Source organism: Scyliorhinus canicula, chromosome 19 (assembly GCF_902713615.1).
Source record: "Scyliorhinus canicula chromosome 19, sScyCan1.1, whole genome shotgun sequence".
In the NCBI taxonomy this organism is placed as follows: Eukaryota; Metazoa; Chordata; class Chondrichthyes; order Carcharhiniformes; family Scyliorhinidae; genus Scyliorhinus; species Scyliorhinus canicula.
Genome location: NC_052164.1, coordinates 54,700,096 through 54,720,178, shown reverse-complemented (window position 1 = coordinate 54,720,178; position 20,083 = coordinate 54,700,096). Strand labels below are relative to the sequence as shown.

At 49.9% G+C, this 20,083-nt stretch overlaps 1 protein-coding gene across 1 annotated transcript in view; it reads left to right on the top strand.

Annotated features, from left to right (window-relative positions):
- The first annotated feature begins 18,932 nt into the window (after positions 1-18,932).
- Positions 18,933-20,083, top strand: part of kansl1b (KAT8 regulatory NSL complex subunit 1b) — a 273,163-nt gene continuing 272,012 nt past the window's right edge. The window contains 1 exon segment of the mRNA XM_038779734.1: positions 18,933-19,308. The gene's annotated coding sequence lies outside the window, so the exon portion shown is untranslated.

The following is a 20,083-nucleotide window of genomic DNA, read 5'->3' as shown; positions in this document are numbered from 1 at the left end:
ATTGTTTTACAAAAAAAGGGGCTAGTTCACAGGAACTTTTGGATATTGTTAATGAAGGCCACCTGTTTCTGTGACAGTGACTGTTTTTTTTTCTTCCAGAAATGAAAAAATAGAATGGGGGAAAATGTGTGTATGTTTTTGAGTTTCCTGTAATTTTGTTGTCACCTATTGTTTTTTCAAGGAAAGGGAGACTGTTAAATAATGGGTTAAGAGACATTCCAATTAGTTGTCTTATTTATGTTAAGTATCCAATAATTGACACTGATATGTAAAGTGGCTTCAGGTGGCCTTTGTGTCAGGTGATGTGATGATAGAGTTTTGTGCAGAGTCTGTTAAAGTAAAGTAAAGGCGTTTGTGAAAAGGAGCAGAACCTTTGACTCTTTATACAACAGCAGCTAAACATTTAACTGCCACCACCTTGTGAAAGTGTGCTTTGCCCATCCACTCTATCCATGCCTCTCATAATCTTGTAGACCTCTATCAGGTCACATCTCAACCTTCATCGTTCCAATGAAAGCAGTCCGAGTGTATTCAGCTTCTCCGCACAGCTAACACCCTCCAGAACAGGCAACATCCTGGTAAACGTCCTCTGCACCCTCTCCAAAGCCTCCACGTCCTTCTGGTAGTGCGGCGACCAGAATTGCGTGCAATATTCCAAGTGCAACCTTACCAAGGTTCTAAACAACTGTAGCATGATTTTCTAGTTTTTATACTCGAAAAGTGAGGTTATGCACTTTGTTGGAAGAATGGAGGCATAGGCGATTTCCTAAATGGGAAAAGGCTTCGGAAATCAGAAACACAAAGGGACTTGGGAGTCCTAGTTTAAGATTCTCTTTTAGAACATAAGAACATAAGAACATAAGAACTAGGAGCAGGAGTAGGCCATCTGGCCCCTCGAGCCTGCTCCGCCATTCAATTAGATCATGGCTGATCTTTTGTTCACAATATACAAAATTTATTGCTAAATTTAAATATCTCGCAACAGGAATTTAGAGAGCATAAAAATGCATTTTTAAAATTTCAATGTACAATTCCAATACTTGATGTAGATACTTAAAAGCAAAGAAAAAAATAGCTTGAGAGTTTACATCTTCACAATTAATACCATGTGCATGAATTGATAATTGTTTTATATTTATCTCTATATGCTATCAACTTGAAATCTTCAACTTAAAAAAAATCACAAAAACATTGGTCCTTCTCCCAAAACTTCCAGTACAACTTTAATATATTCTTTTTCCATCGACTGCCAAGCAACCTACTGAAATTATGTAACATATAAGCTCACTCGTGCCAAAAGCAAACAAAAAGGTAGGAAAATCAAAATGGCAATTAAAATGCAATTCTACAATCTCCATGCAGGTGAATTATAAGAGTACGGCTGGATGTGGGGTTTTCTATTTTCGCGATCTGGTCGAACGCCCAGATGGCTTGGCTGGTTGTGGTATGACAGGAAGTGCCTTTCTTGTGCTCACAGCTGCTTGAGTTGCTTTTCTGCCTTGGGTATTTCATTTCCAGTCACCTTTTCCATTTTTTAAGGAGATGAATCAGAGGTTTCTGCACTAACACGCTTTCCTCAGAGGGTTCTTTTTGACGGACATAAGGATGCACGAGCAGGTGGCGGGATTCAAAATGGTTCTATTGTTGCAATTTCACAAGATTTGTTAGCCCTTGTCACTCTCCTAGCTGGTTTTGAGGATTCCACTGGCAGGTTGTTAGTCCTTTGGCCTTTGACTTCAGTTTCTACCTCATCTTTTCTGGATTGTCTTTGCTCATCACCATTTATTTGTGCTGCAGGATTAGCTCTCTACCCTCTTTTATCTATCAGTTCACTGTTCTCTACTTGAGCAACCGTAATAGCAGTTTCCTTGTCATAGCGGTTTGTCCTCTTCTGGCTCTCTTGTTTTTCTCAGCTTTGTTGAACTCAGTATCTGTTCCTTTTCAGTTCCATCCATGCACAACTCCTGATTGATTACAGCTGAAGTGTTTCTTTTAACCATTCCATGGCCACCTTTTCATGGGCCAAAGCAGGATCAACCACTTCTTTACTTCAAGATTCTCTTCAGGTTAACGTGCAGGTTCAGTCGGCAGTTAGGAAAGCAATGTTAGCATTCATGTCAAGAGCACTAGAATACAAGAGCAGGGGTGTACTTCTGAGGCTGTCTCAGGCTCTGGTCAGACCCCATTTGGAGTATTGTGGGCAATTTTGGGCCCCGTATCTAGGGAAGGATGTGCTGGCCTTAGAAAGGGTCACAAGAATGATCCCTGGAATGAAGAGCTTAGAACATAGAACATAGAACAGTACAGCACAGAACAGGCCCTTCGGCCCTCAATGTTGTGCCGAGCCATGATCACCCTACTCAAACCCACGTATCCACCCTATACCCGTAACCCAACAACCCCCCCCACTTAACCTTACTTTTATTAGGACACTACGGGCAATTTAGCATGGCCAATCCACCTAACCTGCACATCTTTGGACTGTGGGAGGAAACCGGAGCACCCGGAGGAAACCCACGCACACAGGGGGAGGACGTGCAGACTCCACACAGACAGTGACCCAGCCGGGAATCGAACCTGGGACCCTGGAGCTGTGAAGCATTTATGCTAACCACCATGCTACCCTGCTGCCCGGAGCTTGTCATATGAGGACTCTGGGTCTGTACAGGGAGTAGAGTAGGGGGCTAAGTACGCAGCCTTGCGGGGCCCCGGTATTGAGGACTATTGTGGAGGAGGTGTTGTTCATTCTTACTGATCTGTTGGTCAGAAAATAGAGGATCCAGTTGCATATTAAACTGGATGAGGCTTAATCGTGCACACAAGTAAGCATTCAACTTCTGCAGGACATCCCTCCACAACTCAGCCCTCCGCTCCACCTCCCACTTGCATCTGACGTTCTCCACAGGAATGCCCTCCCTATCCACCAGCTGTCCAAATTGTCATCCTCGGGCAACTTGATTTGCAGCACAGGAGGTGGCATCTCCGGAAAGGACGGCACCTCTTTTCTAAAAAGTCTCTCACCTGCAGGTACCTGAGCCTGTATGCCTTCGGCAAATGATACGTCTCCTCAAGCTCCTCCATGCCTGCAAACCTTCTTGCCACAAGCTCATCTCTGAAGTACTCTATCCCCACCTGCTGCAGCCCCTGGAACCTTGCGTCCAGCCCCGCCGGCTCGAACCTATGATTGTCACATATTGGGGCCCACAGCGACATGCCTTCCAGTTCGGAGTGTTGCCTACACTAGTTCCAAACCATCAACGCTGATACCACCACCGGGCTGACGGACTGACGGAGCTGATACCACCACTGGGCTGACGGAGTACCAGTGAGAATGGCAGAGGTACCAACAACTAGGGCAGTTGAATGTTCCTCCTGCAGAATGTGGGAGGAAAGGGTCACCTCTAGTGTCCCTTCTGACTACATCTGCGGGAAGTGCACCCAACTCCAGCTCCTCGAGAGCCGCGTTAGGGACCTGGAGCTGGAGCTGGATGAACTTCGGATCATTCGGGAGGCGGAGGAGGTTATTGAGAGGAGTTATAGGGAGGTAGTCACACCTCAGGTAAAAGAAGAAGGTAGATGGGTTACCGTCAGGGGAGGGAGAGGGAACCGGCAGGCAGTGCAGGGATCCCCTGTGGTCGTTCCCCTCTATAACAAGTATACCGTTTTGGATACTGTTGCGGGGGACGACTTACCAGGGGTAAGCAATAGGGCACAGGTCTCTGGCACAGAGTCTGTCCCTGTTGCTCAGAAGGGAAGGGAGAAGAGGAACAGAGCACTTGTCATTGGGGACTCCATAGTTAAAGGAACAGACAGGAGGTTCTGTGGGAACGAAAGAGACTCACGGTTGGTGTGTTGCCTCCCAGGTGCCAGGGTTCGTGATGTCTCTGATCGTGTTTTTGGGATCCTTAAGGGGGAGGGGGAGCAGCCCCAAGTCGTGGTCCACATAGGTACCAACGACATAGGTAGGAAGAGAGATGGGGATTTGAGACAGAAATTCAGGGAGCTAGGGTGGAAGCTGAGAGCTAGAACAAACAGAGTTGTTATCTCTGGGTTGTTACCCGTGCCACGTGCTAGTGAAGTGAGAAATAAAGAGAGAGAGGAGTTGAACACGTGGCTACAGGGATGGTGCAGGAGGGAGGGTTTTGGTTTCATAAAGAGGGCACCGACAAGCAGGACGCTGGTTTGAAGTGTGTCTACTTCAACGCCAGGAGCATCCGGAATAAGGTGGGTGAGCTTGCAGCATGGGTTGGTACCTGGGATCTCGATGTTGTGGCGATTTCGGAGACATGGGTAGAGCAGGGACAGGAATGGTTGTTGCAGGTTCCAGGATTTAGATGTTTCTGTAAGAACAGAGAAGATGGTAAAAGAGGGGGGGGTGTGGCATTGTTAATCAAGGAAAGTATTACGGCGGTAGAAAAGACGCTTGAGGACTCGTCTACTGAGGTAGTATGGGCCGATGTTAGGAACAGTACAGGAGAGGTCACCCTGTTGGGAGTTGTCTATAGACCTCCGAATAGTTCCAGAGATGTAGAGGAAAGGATTGCAAAGATGATTCTCGACAGGAGCGAGAGTAACAGGGTAGTTGTTATGGGGGACTTTAACTTTCGAAATATTGACTGGAAATACTATAGTTCGAGTACTATAGATGGGTCAGTTTTTGTGCAGTGTGTGCAGGAGGGTTTTCTGACACAGTATGTAGACAGGCCAACAAGGGGCGAGGCCACATTGGATTTGGTACTAGGTAATGAACCCGGCCAGGTGTTAGATTTAGATGTAGGTGAGCACTTTGGTGATAGTGATCACAACTCGGTTATGTTTACTTTAGCAATGGGCAGGGATAGGTATATACCGCAAGGCAAGAATTATAGCTGGGGGAAAGGCAATTATGATGCTATTCGGCAAGATTTAGGATGTATAGGATGGGGAAGGAAACTGCAGGGGATGGGTACAATCGAAATGTGGAGCTTTTTCAAGGAACAGCTACTGCGTGTCTTTGATAAGTATGTACCTGTCAGGCAGGGAGGAAGTTGTCGAACAAGGGAACCGTGGTTTACTAAGGAAGTTGAAGCACTTGTCAAGAGGAAGAAGAAGGCTTATGTTAGGATGAGACATGAAGGCTCAGTTAGGGCACTTGAGAGTTACAAGTTAGCCAGGAAGGACCTAAAGGGAGAGTTAAGAAGAGCGAGGAGAGGACACGAAAAGTCATTGGCGGATAGGATCAAGGAAAACCCTAAGGCTTTCTATAGGTATATCAGGAACAAAAGAATGACTCGAGTAAGATTAGGGCCAATCAAGGATAGTAGTGGAACGTTGTGTGTGGAATCAGAGGAGATAGGGGAAGCGTTAAATGGATATTTTTCGTCAGTGTTTACACTGGAGAAAGACAATGTTGTCGAGGAGAACACTCAGGTTCAGTCGACCAGACTAGATGGAATTGAAGTTCAAAAGGAGGAGGTGTTAGCAATTTTGGAAAATGTCAAAATAGATAAGTCCCCTGGGCCAGATGGGATTTATCCTAGGATTCTCTGGGAAGCCAGGGAGGAGATTGCAGAGCCTTTGTCCTTGATCTTTATGTCGTCTTTGTCGACAGGAATAGTGCCGGAAGACTGGAGGATAGCAAATGTTGTCCCCTTGTTCAAGAAGGGGAGTAGAGACAACCCAGGTAATTATAGACGTGTGAGCCTTACTTCGGTTGTGGGTAAAATGTTGGAAAAGGTTATAAGAGATAGGGTTTATAATCATCTTGAAAAGAACAAGTTGATTAGTGATAGTCAACACGGTTTTGTGAAGGGTAGGTCATGCCTCACAAACCTTATTGAGTTTTTTGAGAAGGTGACCAAACAGGTGGATCAGGGTAAAGCTGTTGATGTGGTGTATATGGATTTCAGTAAGGCGTTTGATAAGGTTCCCCACGGTAGGCTATTGCAGAAAATAAGGAAGTATGGAATTGAAGGTGATTTAGCAGTTTGGATCAGTAATTGGCTAGCTGAAAGAAGACAGAGGGTGGTGGTTGATGGCAAATGTTCATCCTGGAGTTCAGTCACTAGTGGTGTACCGCAAGGATCTGTTTTGGGGCCACTGCTGTTTGTCATTTTTATAAATGACCTGGAAGAGGGTGTAGAAGGATGGGTTAGTAAATTTGCAGATGACACGAAGGTCGGTGGAGTTGTGGATAGTGCTGAAGGATGTTATAGGATACAGAGGGACATAGAACATAGAACAGTACAGCACAGAACAGGCCCTTCGGCCCTCAATGTTGTGCCGAGCAATGATCACCCTACTTAAACCCACGTAACCCATATACCCGTAACCCAACAATCCCCCCATTAACCTTACACTACGGGCAATTTAGCATGGCCAATCCACCTAACCCGCACATCTTTGGACTGTGGGAGGAAACCGGAGCACCCGGAGGAAACCCACGCACACACGGGGAGGACGTGCAGACTCCACACAGACAGTGACCCAGCCGGGAATCGAACCTGGGACCACTGGAGCTGTGAAGCATTGATGCTAACCACCATGCTACCCTGAGATAAGCTGCAGAGCTGGGCTGAGAGGTGGCAGATGGAGTTTAATGCGGAAAAGTGTGAGGTGCTTCACTTTGGAAGGAGTAACAGGAATGCAGAGTACTGGGCTAATGGCAAGATTCTTGGTAGTGTAGATGAACAGAGAGATCTCGGCATCCAGGTACATAAATCCCTGAAAGTTGCCACCCAGGTTAATAGGGCTGTTAAGAAGGCATATGGTGTGCTAGTCTTTATCAGCAGGGGGGTTGAGTTTCGGAGCCACAAGGGCATGCTGCAGCTGTACATAACTCTGGTGCGGGCGCTCCTGGAGTACTGCGTGCAGTTCTGGTCACCACATTATAGGAAGGATGTGGAAGCTTTGGAAAGGGTTCAGAGGAGATTTACTAGGATGTTGCCTGGTATGGAGGGAAGGTCTTACGAGGAAAGGCTCAGGGACTTGAGGTTGTTTTCGTTAGAGAGGAGAAGGCTGAGAGGTGACTTAATAGAGACATATAAGATAGTCAGAGGGTTAGATAGGGTGGACAGTGAGAGTCTTTTTCCTCGGATGGTGATGACCAACACGAGAGGACATTGCTTTAAATTGAGGGGTGATAGATATAGGACAGATGTCAGAGGCAGTTTCTTTACTCAGAGAGTAGTAGGGGTGTGGAACGCCCTGCCTGCAACAGTAGTAGACTCGCCAACTTTAAGGGCATTTAAGTGGTCACTGGATAGACATATAGATGAAAATGGAATAGTGTATGTCCTATAGGCTTCAGATGGTTTCACAGGTCGGCGCAACATCGAGGGCCGAAGGGCCCGTACTGCGCTGTAGTGTTCTATGTTCTATGTTCTAACAGTGCCCTCAAACTGGTCTCCCTACACAACGCTGCCTCCACCCATCCCCAGACCGACCCCTCCTCCACCGCTCATTTCCTCACCATTGTGATGTTTTCTGCCCAGTAGGAGTTCAACAGCTGGCAAATCCAGCCACCCCCTCATCAATTCCTTTCCAGAAACATCCTCCTCACCCATTTATCGGGAACACCTCGCTTTTCCCCATATTTAATTTATATCCTGGAAAACAACCAAACTCCCCCAGGATCCCCATAATCCTATCAAAACTCCTAACTGGGTTGAAAATGTGCAATAGGAGGTTTTTGTTTTAAATGTATTTGTTCAAAGTTTATCGATAATTTTACAAAACACTCCAAAAAGGAAAATAATACAAAGAAAGGGCAACATGCCAACAAAACAATACAACTTAACCCTCTAAACGATAAACAGTTTAACAAATTAACACCCAATTCAAAACAGGATAGAGCATGCGCCCCTTACAAAAAGGAAAAGAAACAACCCCCCCCGCCCCCGCAGTTGCTGCTGCTGTTTTTTTCTTAATTTTCTTTTATTAAGATTTTACAAAATTTTTCATAATAAATAGTAATAATCTTAACACAGCAAATTAGAGAACATTAACATAGTGCAGAAAGAGAATATACAACAGCAATCAACTAGACGTTACCCCACGCGCCTCAGTCCTCCCACCCCCTCCCAACGGGGCACTCCCCCCATGGATCGCTGCTGCTGCTGACGTTTTCATTTTCCCAGAGAAGTCAGCGGACGGTATTATACCCCCGCTCAACAGCGGCAGCTCTGTACCCTTGGCAAAGCTATTTACAACATGTATGTAGGCATCCGTTCGTGGTGTTGTCCCTTGCTTCTCCCGGACGGAGTTCGCTGCCGTTCTTGTCTCATGCGCACTTCCGCTTCTGCGGCCCTCCCGTCTTCCCCCATTTTCTCTGTTCCTGTGGATGCCAAGTTTGTTAACGTTTCCCTGCCTCCCCCCTCCCCCTCCCTGGCTCGCCTCTATTGTTCCCTGTCTCTTCCCTCTACCCCCCCCTCCCATCTTCTGCCCTCCTCCCCCCGCCCTGTGGTTCGCCATTCATAGAACATAGAACAGTACAGCACAGAACAGGCCCTTCGGCCCACGATGTTGTGCCGAGCCATGATCACCCTACTCAAACCCACGTATCCACCCCATACCCGTAACCCAACACCCCCCCCCCCCCTTAACCTTACTTTTATTAGGACACTACGGGCAATTTAGCATGGCCAATTCACCTAACCCGCACATCTTTGGAGTGTGGGAGGAAACCGGAGCACCCGGAGGAAACCCACGCACACAGGGGGACGACGTGCAGACTCCACACAGACAGTGACCCAGCCGAGAATCGAACCTGGGACCCTGGAGCTGTGAAGCATTTATGCTAACCACCATGCTACCCTGCTGCCCCCTACCTCTACCTCCTTCCTCTTAGATTTAGCTGTCCCTCCCCCCCTCGCCCGGTCTATCTCTCCCTCTCATGCTTTGGCTACTTTCCCGTTTCCTGGCTACCTGGCTATTTTTCTGCTTGTTTGTTGGCCGCGAATAGGTCCCGGAACAATTGGGTGAATGGCTCCCACGTTCTGTGGAAGCCGTCGTCTGACCCTCGGATGGCGAATTTGATTTTCTCCATTTGGAGAGATTCCGAGAGGTCGGACAGCCAGTCTGCAGCTCTGGGTGGTGCTGCTGACCGCCAGCCAAACAGGATTCTATGGCGGGCAATCAGGGAGGCAAAGGCAAGGGCGTCCGCCCTCCTCCCCAGGAATAGATCTGGCTAGTCTGAAACCCCGAAGACCGCCACTTTTGGGCATGGCTCCACCCTCACCCCCACCACTTTGGACTTTGCCTCGAAGAACGCTGTCCAGTACCCCACAAGACAGGGGCAAGACCAGAACATGTGGGCGTGGTTGGCCGGGCCTCCTTGGCATCGTTAACATTTGTCCTCCACCTCCGGGAAGAATCTACTCATACGGGTTCTTGTTAAGTGGGCTCTATGTACCACTTTTAGTTGCGTCAGGCTGAGCTTTGTGCACGTGGAGGTGGAGTTGACCCTATGCAGTGCTTTGCTCCAGAGTCCCCACCCTATCTCAATCCCCAGGTCCTCCTCCCACTTGCAATAGGAGGTTGCCCGCATACAAAGAGACCTTGTGTTCAACCTCTCCCTGCTCAATAACCCTCGATCCCCTCGACACCCTTAGCGCCATTGCCAATGGCTCTATCACCAGAGCAAAAAGTAGTGGGGATAAGGTGCCTCATCCCCCGATGTAGCCCAAAGTACTCCAAACTAATCCTATTCACCTGGACACTAGCCTTCCACACCTTATACAACAGCCGAACCCAATCCACAAAGCCCTGCCCAAACGTGTACCGACCCAACACCACCAACAGATATCCCCACTCAAACCGGTAAAATGCCTGCTCCGCGCCCATTGCCACTACCACTTTCACTGCCTGGCCCTCCAAGGACATCATAATAACATTGAGCAGCCTGCGTACAATAGCAAACAGCTGTTTCCCCTTCACAAACTCTGTCTGGTCATCTTGTATCACACCCAGCAACCTCTACCCACGACGCCAACACCTTTGCCAACAACTCTGCATCCATATTTAACATGAAGTTGGACAGTATGACCCACACTGCTCCGGGTCTTTGTCCTTCTTTAAAATCATTGATATGGTCGCCTGCGAGAATGTGGGGGAAGTTCCTCCCTTGCCATCGACTCATTATACATCGCAACAAGCAGAAACCCTAGCTCCGATCCAAACTTCATATCAAACTTGGCTGGAAACACATCTGGACCCCGTGCCTTCGCTGCCTGCATCAAACCCACACAGTCTATCACCTCCCTCTGCCCAATCCCTGCTCCTTCTCCTCCCCCACTCTCAGGAACTCCAGCCCGTCCATGAACCGGCTCATACCCTCCTCTCCGGTAAGAGGCTCTGATTCATAAAGCCTTATAGAAGGCCTCAAAGACCCCATTCACCCCCTCTGGTTCCAACACCACCATGCCTCTCTTGTCCCTCAACTTTCCAATCTCTCTAGCCACCACTTGCTTCCTCAATTGACGCGCAACATCCTGCTCGCTTTTTCCCCATACTCATAAACCACCCCTCAGCTGCCCTACTTCCTTTCCCGTGGACAGCAGCCCAAACTCCATCTGGAGCCTCTGTCTCTCCTGGAGTAACACCGTGTCTGGTGACACCATTTGCCTCCGGTCCACCCTCAGGATGTCCTCAACTAATCTCAGCCTCTCCAACCGTTCCACTCTCTCCCTATGCACCCGAATCAAAATAAATTCCCCCCTCCTATGGCCTTCAATGCCACCAACAGCGTGAAGGCCACGACCTCCCCTGTATTATTCAACTCCACATAATTTTATATGGCCGCCCTCACTCTCTCACAGAACCCCTTTTCTGTCAGCAAACCCATATTCAGCCTCCACTGCGGCCACTGAGCCTCCCCCTGCACCACCTACAGATCAACCTAGTGCGGCACGTAGTCAGAAATCCTGATTGCCGAATACTCCGAACTAACCAACCGCATCAACAGCGCCTTATCCAGTACAAAGAAATCTATCCGGGTGTACACCCGGTGCACATGTGAAAAGTACAAGAACTCTTTCACCCTCAGCTTCCCAAACCGGCACAGGTCTGCCCCTCCCATACGTTCCATGAACCCCATTAACTCTTTCGCCGTAGCCAAAACCTTCCGGGACCTACGGCACAATCGGTCTAACCTAGGATCCAGAACTGTATTCATATCTCTCCCCATAATCGTCACTAAAACCCGCCTCATAAAATCCAGGACATCCCAGTTTGGGACATAAACAAAGAAAAGAACAAAGAACAAAACCTACACCAAGCCTGCACCAACCATGCTTTGGGGCAGCATGATAACATTGTGGATAGCACAATGGCTTCTCAGCTCCAGGGTCCCAGGTTCGATTCCGGCTTGGGTCACTGTCTGTGCGGAGTCTGCACATCCTCCTCGTGTGTGCGTGGGTTTCCTCCGGGTGCTCCGGTTTCCTCCCACAGTCCAAAGATGTGCGGGTTAGGTGGATTGGCCATGCTAAATTGCCTTTAGTGTTGGGTGGGGTTACTGAATTATGGGGATAGGGTGGAGGTGTTGACCTGGGGTAGGGTGCTCTTTCCAAGAGCCGGTGCAGACTCGATGGGCTGAATGGCCTCCTTCTGCACTGTAAATTCTATGTTCTATGCTGCCCATCTGAACAAAACTCCCTACCCTTCCGGGGACCATATTATTATCAAGACGCCCCTTAAAAATTACTATTGCATCTGTTTCCACTACCTCCCCCGGCAGCGGGTTCCAGGCTCCCACCACCTCTCTGTAAAAAACTTGCCTCGTACATCTCCTTTAAACTTTGCCCCTCACACTTTAAACTGATGTCCCCTAGTGATTGACTCTGCCACCCTGGGAAAAGCTTCTGACTATCCACTCTGTCCATGCCCCTCATAATTTTGTAGACTTCTATCAGGTCGCCCCTCAACCTACGTTGTTCCAGTGAGAACAAACCAAGTTTCTCCAACTTCTCCTAATAGCATTTTTAAACTCAATGCCCTGATCGATGAAGGCAAGCATGCAGTATGCCTTCTCGTCTACCCTCTCCACCTGCAGTGCCGCTTTCAGTGACCTGTGGATCTGTACACCCAGATCCCTCTGCTTATCAATACTCTTCAGGGTTCTGCCATTTACTGTATATTTCCCATCTGTATTGGACCTTCCAAAATGCATTACCTCACATTTATCTCCATCTGCCATCTCTCCGCCCAAGTCTCCAACTGATCTATATCCTGCTGTATCCTGTGATGGTCCTCATCGCTATCGCAATTCCACCAACCTTTGCGGCGTCCGCAAAACATTCACTAGCACCACAGGCACCCCCTCCAGCTTCCTACTAACCATCATGTACCTGCCCCCAGGGTCGGCTATGATACTGCCAACCTCAAAGACCACCCTATTGTTGACCAGCACCACTCCTCCCCTCGCCTTCATATCCAGCCCCGAGTGGAACACCTGCCCCATTCACCCCTTCCTTGGCCTCATTTGATCCACCAGCTTCAGGTGTGTCTCCTGAAGAAACATGCTGTCCACCTGTGGTGAATGTAACATGATAATTCACACTATATCTTTGTAAGCGCAGTAGCGTTATCTGACCACTAGGGGGAGTAGCTCTGGGAATGCTCAGGAGCTTGTACAGGGCTCCACCATTGGCTCCGCCCACGACTCCTCCCCCTAATGCTGCTGTATAAATAATCTTGTCCAGAGTCAGCCTGCAGTTCACTGAGAGTTCATCAACGGGTAACAGGCTGGCTCTGTAGTAAGTCGATTAAAGCCTATATTCATATCGGAAACACGTGTCTGGTGAATTGATGGTTCCATCACCACCTTCAAACTCTTAAAGTATGCGAAAACACACAGCCGTTTAACCGGCACATTCAGCCCCCGCACATTCCATGTAATCAACCAGGTTGGGGGGGCTCCCTGGCCCTATTCTTTCTTGCCAGTCAGCCATGTCCATTATTTACCCAGCTTCCCCCCAATCTATGTCCTGCACTCTTCTGGGCCTCTGCAAGATGTCCGCTGTCATCCCTCCTTAACCAACTGCGCCACACCAGCATTTCCCACGTCTGCATCCTTCTCCTCCCCACACCCCATAACCAAACAGAAAACTAATCCATCTCCCCTGCTAGCCTCTAGCTGCTGTTGAGTAAAGAGTCAAGAGATTTGCTCCTTTTCCCAAACACCTTGGGCGCGATTCTCCGCACTCCCGACGGTGCGGAGAATAGCGTGGCTCGTAAAATTTTACGGCCACGCTGTTCCGACGCCCTCCCGCTATTCTCCCCCCCCCCACGCCCGACTCCCGATACGAATCGCTGCCGCCGTTTTTTTACGGCCGGCAGCAATTCTCAGCTGATGGATGGGCCGAGTTCCCAGCCCTTTACGGCTGTTTTTACGAACGGCAAACACACCTGGTCTGGCCGTTCGTAAAAACGGCCGTAAACTGTCGATTTTTAAAACCATGGCACCGATTGGCACGGCAGTACCACGGCCGGTGGGCACCGATCGCGGGCAGCGGGCCCGATGCCCGCGCACTCTTTGTCCTTCCGCCGCCCCGCAGTATCCATTCGCGGGGCGGCTGAGGGGCATCCCGGCCCGCGCATGCGCGGGTTTCGCGCAAATGCGCGATGACGTCATCCGCGCATGAGCGGGTTGGAGTCTTCCAATCCGCGCATGCGCGGCTGACGTCATATGACGCGTCAGCCGGCGCTAACTCTGGCAAGCGGGCTTAACAAAATTCGTTAAGCCCGCGATGCCGGAGTTTACGGCGTCGGGATGCTAGCCCCGACCGGGGACCAGAATCGGTTCCCGGTCGGGAAGGGGGGGGGCTGGCGTCAAACCCGCCCGGATTTGACGCCAGCCTTACGATTTCTCCCCATATGGGAGAATCGCGCCCCCTTATTTTTCCTTCAACACACACTGCACCAAAACCTGATCATCACATCACATGCTCCAAAGGCCACCTGTAGCCTCTTACATAACAGTGCCAATTATTGGATCAATGAGACATCTAATTGGAATGTTTCTTAACCCTTTCCTTAACACCCCTCTCGCCACTCTCTCCCTCCTGTTGAACCCCCGTTAACTAGCCAACCAGCTAGCATGGTGCCTCCACTCGGGGCCTCCATCTACCCCCGTCCCCAAATCCACCCGCGCCCCCCACCCGAAAACCCAAACATAAAAGAAAGCACATTCACCCCCTCCGTTCCCATTCTCATTAAATTCACCAATGCAGCCATCCTGTGAACCCACATCTCCACAGTTCAGTGTCCTTACAGTCATCCCAGTCCATGATCTCTCATAAATTCACTTGCCTCCTCCAGCATATCAAATTAAAATTCCCGAATCTGATGTGTAACCCACAGACGAGCAGGGTACACCACCCCAAACTTCACTCCCTCCTTGTAGAGGGCAACCTTGATCCGGTTATACCCAGTGCACCGCTTCGCTGACTCAACACCCAGATCCTGGTATATTCTCAGCTCCCTCCCCTCCCAGGTGCACTTCCTTGTCTGCCTCACCCATTTCTTGACATTCTCCTGATCAAGAAAATGATGCAGCCTCACCACTATCGCTCTCAGCAGCTCCCCTGCGTTCGGTCTCCTCTTCAGCGCCCTGTATGCCCGATCCACTTTGAAGGGATGGTTAAAGATTCCCTCCCCCATCAGCTTATCCAGCATATTTGCTGCATATTTAACGGTCTACCCTCAGGCATCCCCAACGATCCTGAGGTTCTGCCTCCTGGATCGATTCTCGTGGTCCTCCACCTTCTCCCTCAACCTCTTGTGGCTATATGCCACCAGCACCATCTCTGTCTCCAGCGAGGCCAGACGCTCTTTGTGCTCCCCCAAGGACTCCTTCACCTTCTGGAGTGCCAGGCCCTGTGCCTCCAGCCTCTGATCCACTCTTTCGACAGCCACACTAAGCGGCTCTACCACATTACCAACGTCCTTTGAGGCGTATTGCAATCCTTCGGTGCGTATGCACCTCCGTCAGCAAAACACCCCCCAATTGGGTGGGGAAGGAACACAAAATTCAATCTCGAGCGGGAGACACCCGCTCCATACACTCACTCCATGGCCGCCATCCGAAATTCCCTCTCCCTGAGCTTCCTGACATCTATCATGGAGGTCTTCGAGGACAGCAAGAGGGAGAGCCTGGACAAACCACTAACTATGGATTGTTATATGACTTTACGTAATATACGTATTACTCTTTGAACCAGCTGAGTTGATGAAGGTCAACACCTCCACCCTATCCCCATAACCCAGTAACCCCACCCAACACGAAGGGCAATTTTGGACACTAAGGGCAATTTATCATGGCCAATCCACCTAACCTGCACATCTTTGGACTGTGGGAGGAAACCGGAGCACTCGGAGGAAACCCACGCACACACGGGAAGGATGTGCAGACTCCGCACAGACAGTGACCCAAGCCGGAATCGAACCTGGGACCCTGGACCTGTGAAGCAATTGTGCTATCCACAATGCTACCGTGCTGCCCTATGAATTCCCGTTTCTGACTGTAAGGAGTCTAAATTAATTTGTATCAATCTTTTTGTCTTTAAATACCTATTTGTCTTTAAATGACCTTTACAGTCAGTTTTTATATTCCCCACTAGTTTACTTTCAAATTATATTTTTTCCTTCTTAATTAATCCCTTGGTCTGCCTTTGCTGAATTTTCAAACTGTTTCCAATCCTCAGGTCTATTGCTTTTCCTCACTAATTTGTATGCTTCTTCTTTGAATCTAATACATGCACTAATTTCCTTTGTAAGCCATGGTTTGGCCACAGTTCCTTTTCTACACTTACGCCAAATTGGAATAAACAGCTTTTGGGGTTCACCTATTCTTTCCTTGAATGCCTGCCATTGCCTGTCTGCTTTCCTTCCTTTCAGTAGTGTTTCCCAGTCCATCATAGCCAGCTCATGCCTCATACCATCATAGTTACATTTTATTGAGGTTCAGGACCCTGGTCTCAGAATCAACTACTTCACTATTCACCTTGATAAATAATTCTATGTTATGCTATGTTATGGTCACTCATCCCCAAGGGTTCTCTCACAACTAGGTTGCCAACTAATCCTTTCTCATTGCACAACACCCTGTCCAAGATGGCCTGTTCCCTTGTTGGTCCCTCAACATACTGGTCCAGAAAACAATCCTGTATAATCCAGAAATTCCTCCTCTATTGTACTAATTTGACTCACCCAATCTGTATGCAGAATAAAGTCATACATAATCACAGATGTGCCATTATCACATGCATCTCTGATTTCCTGTCTAATGCTATTCCCAAAGTTACCACTGCAATTTGGTGGTCTGTATACTACCCATGAATGTTTTTTGCCCCTTGATGTTTCTTGACTCGGCCCAGACAGATTCCATATCATCTGTACTAATATCTTTCCTCAATATTATATCAATATCTTCTTGAATCAACAATGCAACACCAACATCTTTTCCTTTCTGTCTGTCCTTCCGAAAACTGAATAACTCTTTCCCATCCTTGGTCAACTTGGAACCATATCTCCGTAATCCCAACCATATCATACCCCTATACATCTATTTGAGCAACTAATTCATCCCTTTTATTTTGAATGCTCCTCCTGTCCAGGTACAAATCCCTAAGGCGTTTTAATCCCTTTTAATGTTCCTTGTCTTGTCCCTACTATTTTGTAGTGTCAGTATCTGATACATAGAACATAGAACAGTACAGCACAGAACAGGCCCTTCGGCCCTCAATGTTGTGCCGAGCCATGATCACCCTACTCAAACCCACGTATCCACCCTATACCCATAACCTAACAACCGCCCCCCCCCTTAACCTTACTTTTTTTTTATTAGGACACTACGTGCAATTTAGCATGGCCAATCCACCTAACAGGCCCTTGATTCTCTGCCTCTCACTTTTAATATTCTCCTTACTGTCCTTTTCTCTTAAGACCATAAGATCATAAGACATAGGAGCAGAATTAGGCCACTCGGCCCATCGAGTCTGCTCCGCCATTCAATCATAGCTGATATTTTTCTCATCCCCATTCTCCTGCCTTCTCCCCATAACCCTTGATCCCCTTATTGATCAAAAAACCTATCTATCTCTGTCTTAAAGACACTCAGTGATTTGGCCTCCACAGCCTTCTGTGGCAAAGACTTTCACAGATTCACCACCCTCTGGCTGAAGAAATTCCTCCTCATCTCTGTTTTAAAGGATCGTCCCTTTAGCCTGAGATTGTGTTGTTCTTGTTCTAGTTTTGCCTACAAGCGGAAACATGCTCTCCACGTTCATCCATCCAGGCCTTGCAGTATCCTGTAAATTTCAATAAGGTCCTCCCTCATCCTTCTAAACTCCCACGAGTACAGACTCAGAGTGCTCAACCGTTTCTCATACGACAAGCTCTTCATTCCAGGGAACATTCTTGTGAACCTCCTCTGGACCCTTTCCAAGGCCAGCATACCCTTCCCTACATACAGAGCTCAAAACTACTCACAATACTCCAAATGAGATCTGACCAGAGCCTTATATAGCCTCAGACGTACATCCCTGGTCTTGTATTCTAGTCCTCTCAACATGAATGCTAACATTGCATTTGCCTTCCTAACTGCCGACTGAATCTGCACGTTAACCTTAAGAGGATCCTGGCCAATCCACCTAACCTGCACATCTTTGGGTTGTGGGGGCGAAACCCATGCAAACACAGGGAGAATGTGCAAACTCCACACGACAGTGACCCAGAGCCAGGATCAAACCTGTGGCCTCAGCGTCATGAGGCAGCGATGCTACCCACAGTGCCACTGTGTTGCCCTGAGATCCAACTTCTCAACTTTCTCCTTCACTCCCGATATTCTGCTTCAGGACGACATCCCTTCTTTTTAACCCATTATTTGGTACCCATGTGCACCATGGTTCACCCTCCCCCTCCAGAATGTCCTATAACCGTTCTGCGACATCCTTGCCGCTAGCACCAGGGAGGCAACGTACCATCCTGGAGTCTCGTTTGTAGCCAGAGAAACACCTATCTATTTCCCTTGCAATCAAATCTCCCATAACTTGCATTCCCACACTTTTTACTCCTCCCCTCCGCAGCATAACTGATTGTGGTGCAACAAATTTGGCTAACGCTGCTTTCCCCTGCGGGGTCATTCCCGTCTACAGTATTCAAGACGGTATATCTGTTTTGCAGGGGAATGGTGACAGCAGATTCCTGCACTGCCTGCCTGGCTCTTTTGCTCTGTCTGATGGCCACCCATTCTCTGCCTGTCTGTGGGGTCTGAGTCTGCAGTGTGACCACCTTTCCATACATGCTATCCACCACACTCCCTACCTCACGGATCAGTGTCCCCAGCCACCGATCCAGCTCCGAAACTATGCTGTAGCTGGAGAAACTTACTGCACACATTCTGGCCCCGGGCACTGGAAATATTCCTGGTCTCCCACATGATGCAAGAGGAGCAAATTAAAGCTTTGCGTTCTCCTGCCATGACTTACCCTTTTAAATGAAAGCTTTCAAAGATGATTCACATTTGATTAAATTGCAGACTTTCTTTTCCAATTGAATAAACACTTTATTTAGCAATGCTCAACCAGAAGCAGGGTATGTAACAGGCTGCATCCCTGGTTGAGCTAGGATTGTCACATGCGTGTGGTGCATTTCCGTGTTCTGTATTATTGCAATTTAGTTTCCTGCAAAGTGTGTCTGAGCAGAATGGCGCCATCCTGCCGTCCAGCCAATGGGCCGATTGCTGCGCAGTGGGGGGAGGAGGGGAACAGCTGAATAAACAGAGACGCGCTCACACATCTGGGAGTTGTAGTCTCTCGGCAGGGCGGGTGTGCCACTGCGGCTGCGCATTGTCATGGTAAGTGAGAGTGCTGGAACGACAATCCCCAAGATGCGATGGGGTGGACCAGGCAGTGCGCCTGCGCACTGTGTTTACAGGGAGCGCTCTGCTGCCCCGCCGCGGCCGGGCGGGGAATTTGCAGCGCCGCCGCGGCTCTCGCTGCATTGTTATCGGGGGAAAGGCTGCACCCTGTCAGCCAGCAGCGCCAGGCCCGGCCGCCATCTTACTGCGTTCTTCTTGGAGAGAAAGAAACGCCCCAGCGAGTGGCACCGAAAGGCCTCCAGCCGCCATCTGTCTTCAGCTTGTTCCGGACGGTGGAGCCGCGCAGAGCGGCCGCTGGAGAGGTGGAGCTGAGCTTTCCGGAGAGGGAGCGGCGCTCCGCCTTGGCCCCCCCGTGTGTGTGTGTTGGAGGCAGGGAGGGCGGGCGGGTAGCTGTGTGAAGCAGTGGCTGCTCCAGCCGAGGCCCGGGGCCCGGCTCGGCTCCCTCACGTGCGGTAAGTGCTTTGTTTAATGCGGAGCCCGGCCGGGCTCACGTGGCGCCCGCTTTGTGCGCGGGGCCCTGGCGGCGGCGGGAGGTGGAGCCGCTGCCGGGCGCCGTGGCGCAGTTGGTTTGCAGACGACTCGGAGCAGCCCCGGGCCCGGGCGGGCGGGCGGCTTCTGAAGCTTCTAGAAGCTGAGCCCAGCCCGCAGCCGCCGCCGCCTCATTGTTGCAGCCGGTTACATCATCCACGGCCCGGGGCACGTGATAGCCGCAACTCTTTCCCCCCCCAACTCTCACCCCCCCACCCCCCCAACTCTCACACCCCCCCAACTCTCACCCCCCCCCCCAACTCTCACCCCCCCCCCCAACTCTCACCCCCCCCCCAACTCTCACCCCCCCCCAACTCTCACCCCCCCCCAACTCTCACCCCCCCCCAACTCTCACCCCCCCCCAACTCTCACCCCCCCCCAACTCTCACCCCCCCCCAACTCTCACCCCCCCCCCCAACTCTCACCCCCCCCCCAACTCTCACCCCCCCCAACTCTCACCCCCCCCCAACTCCACCCCCCCCAACTCTCACCCCCCCCAACTCTCACCCCCCAACTCTCACCCCCCCCCAACTCTCACCCCCCCCCCAACTCTCACCCCCCCCCCCTCACCCACCCCCCCCACTCTCACCCCCCCCCCCAACTCTCACCCCCCCCCCAACTCTCACCCCCCCCCAACTCTCACCCCCCCCCCAACTCTCTCACCCCCCCCCCCCCCCCAACTCTCCCCCCCCCCCAACC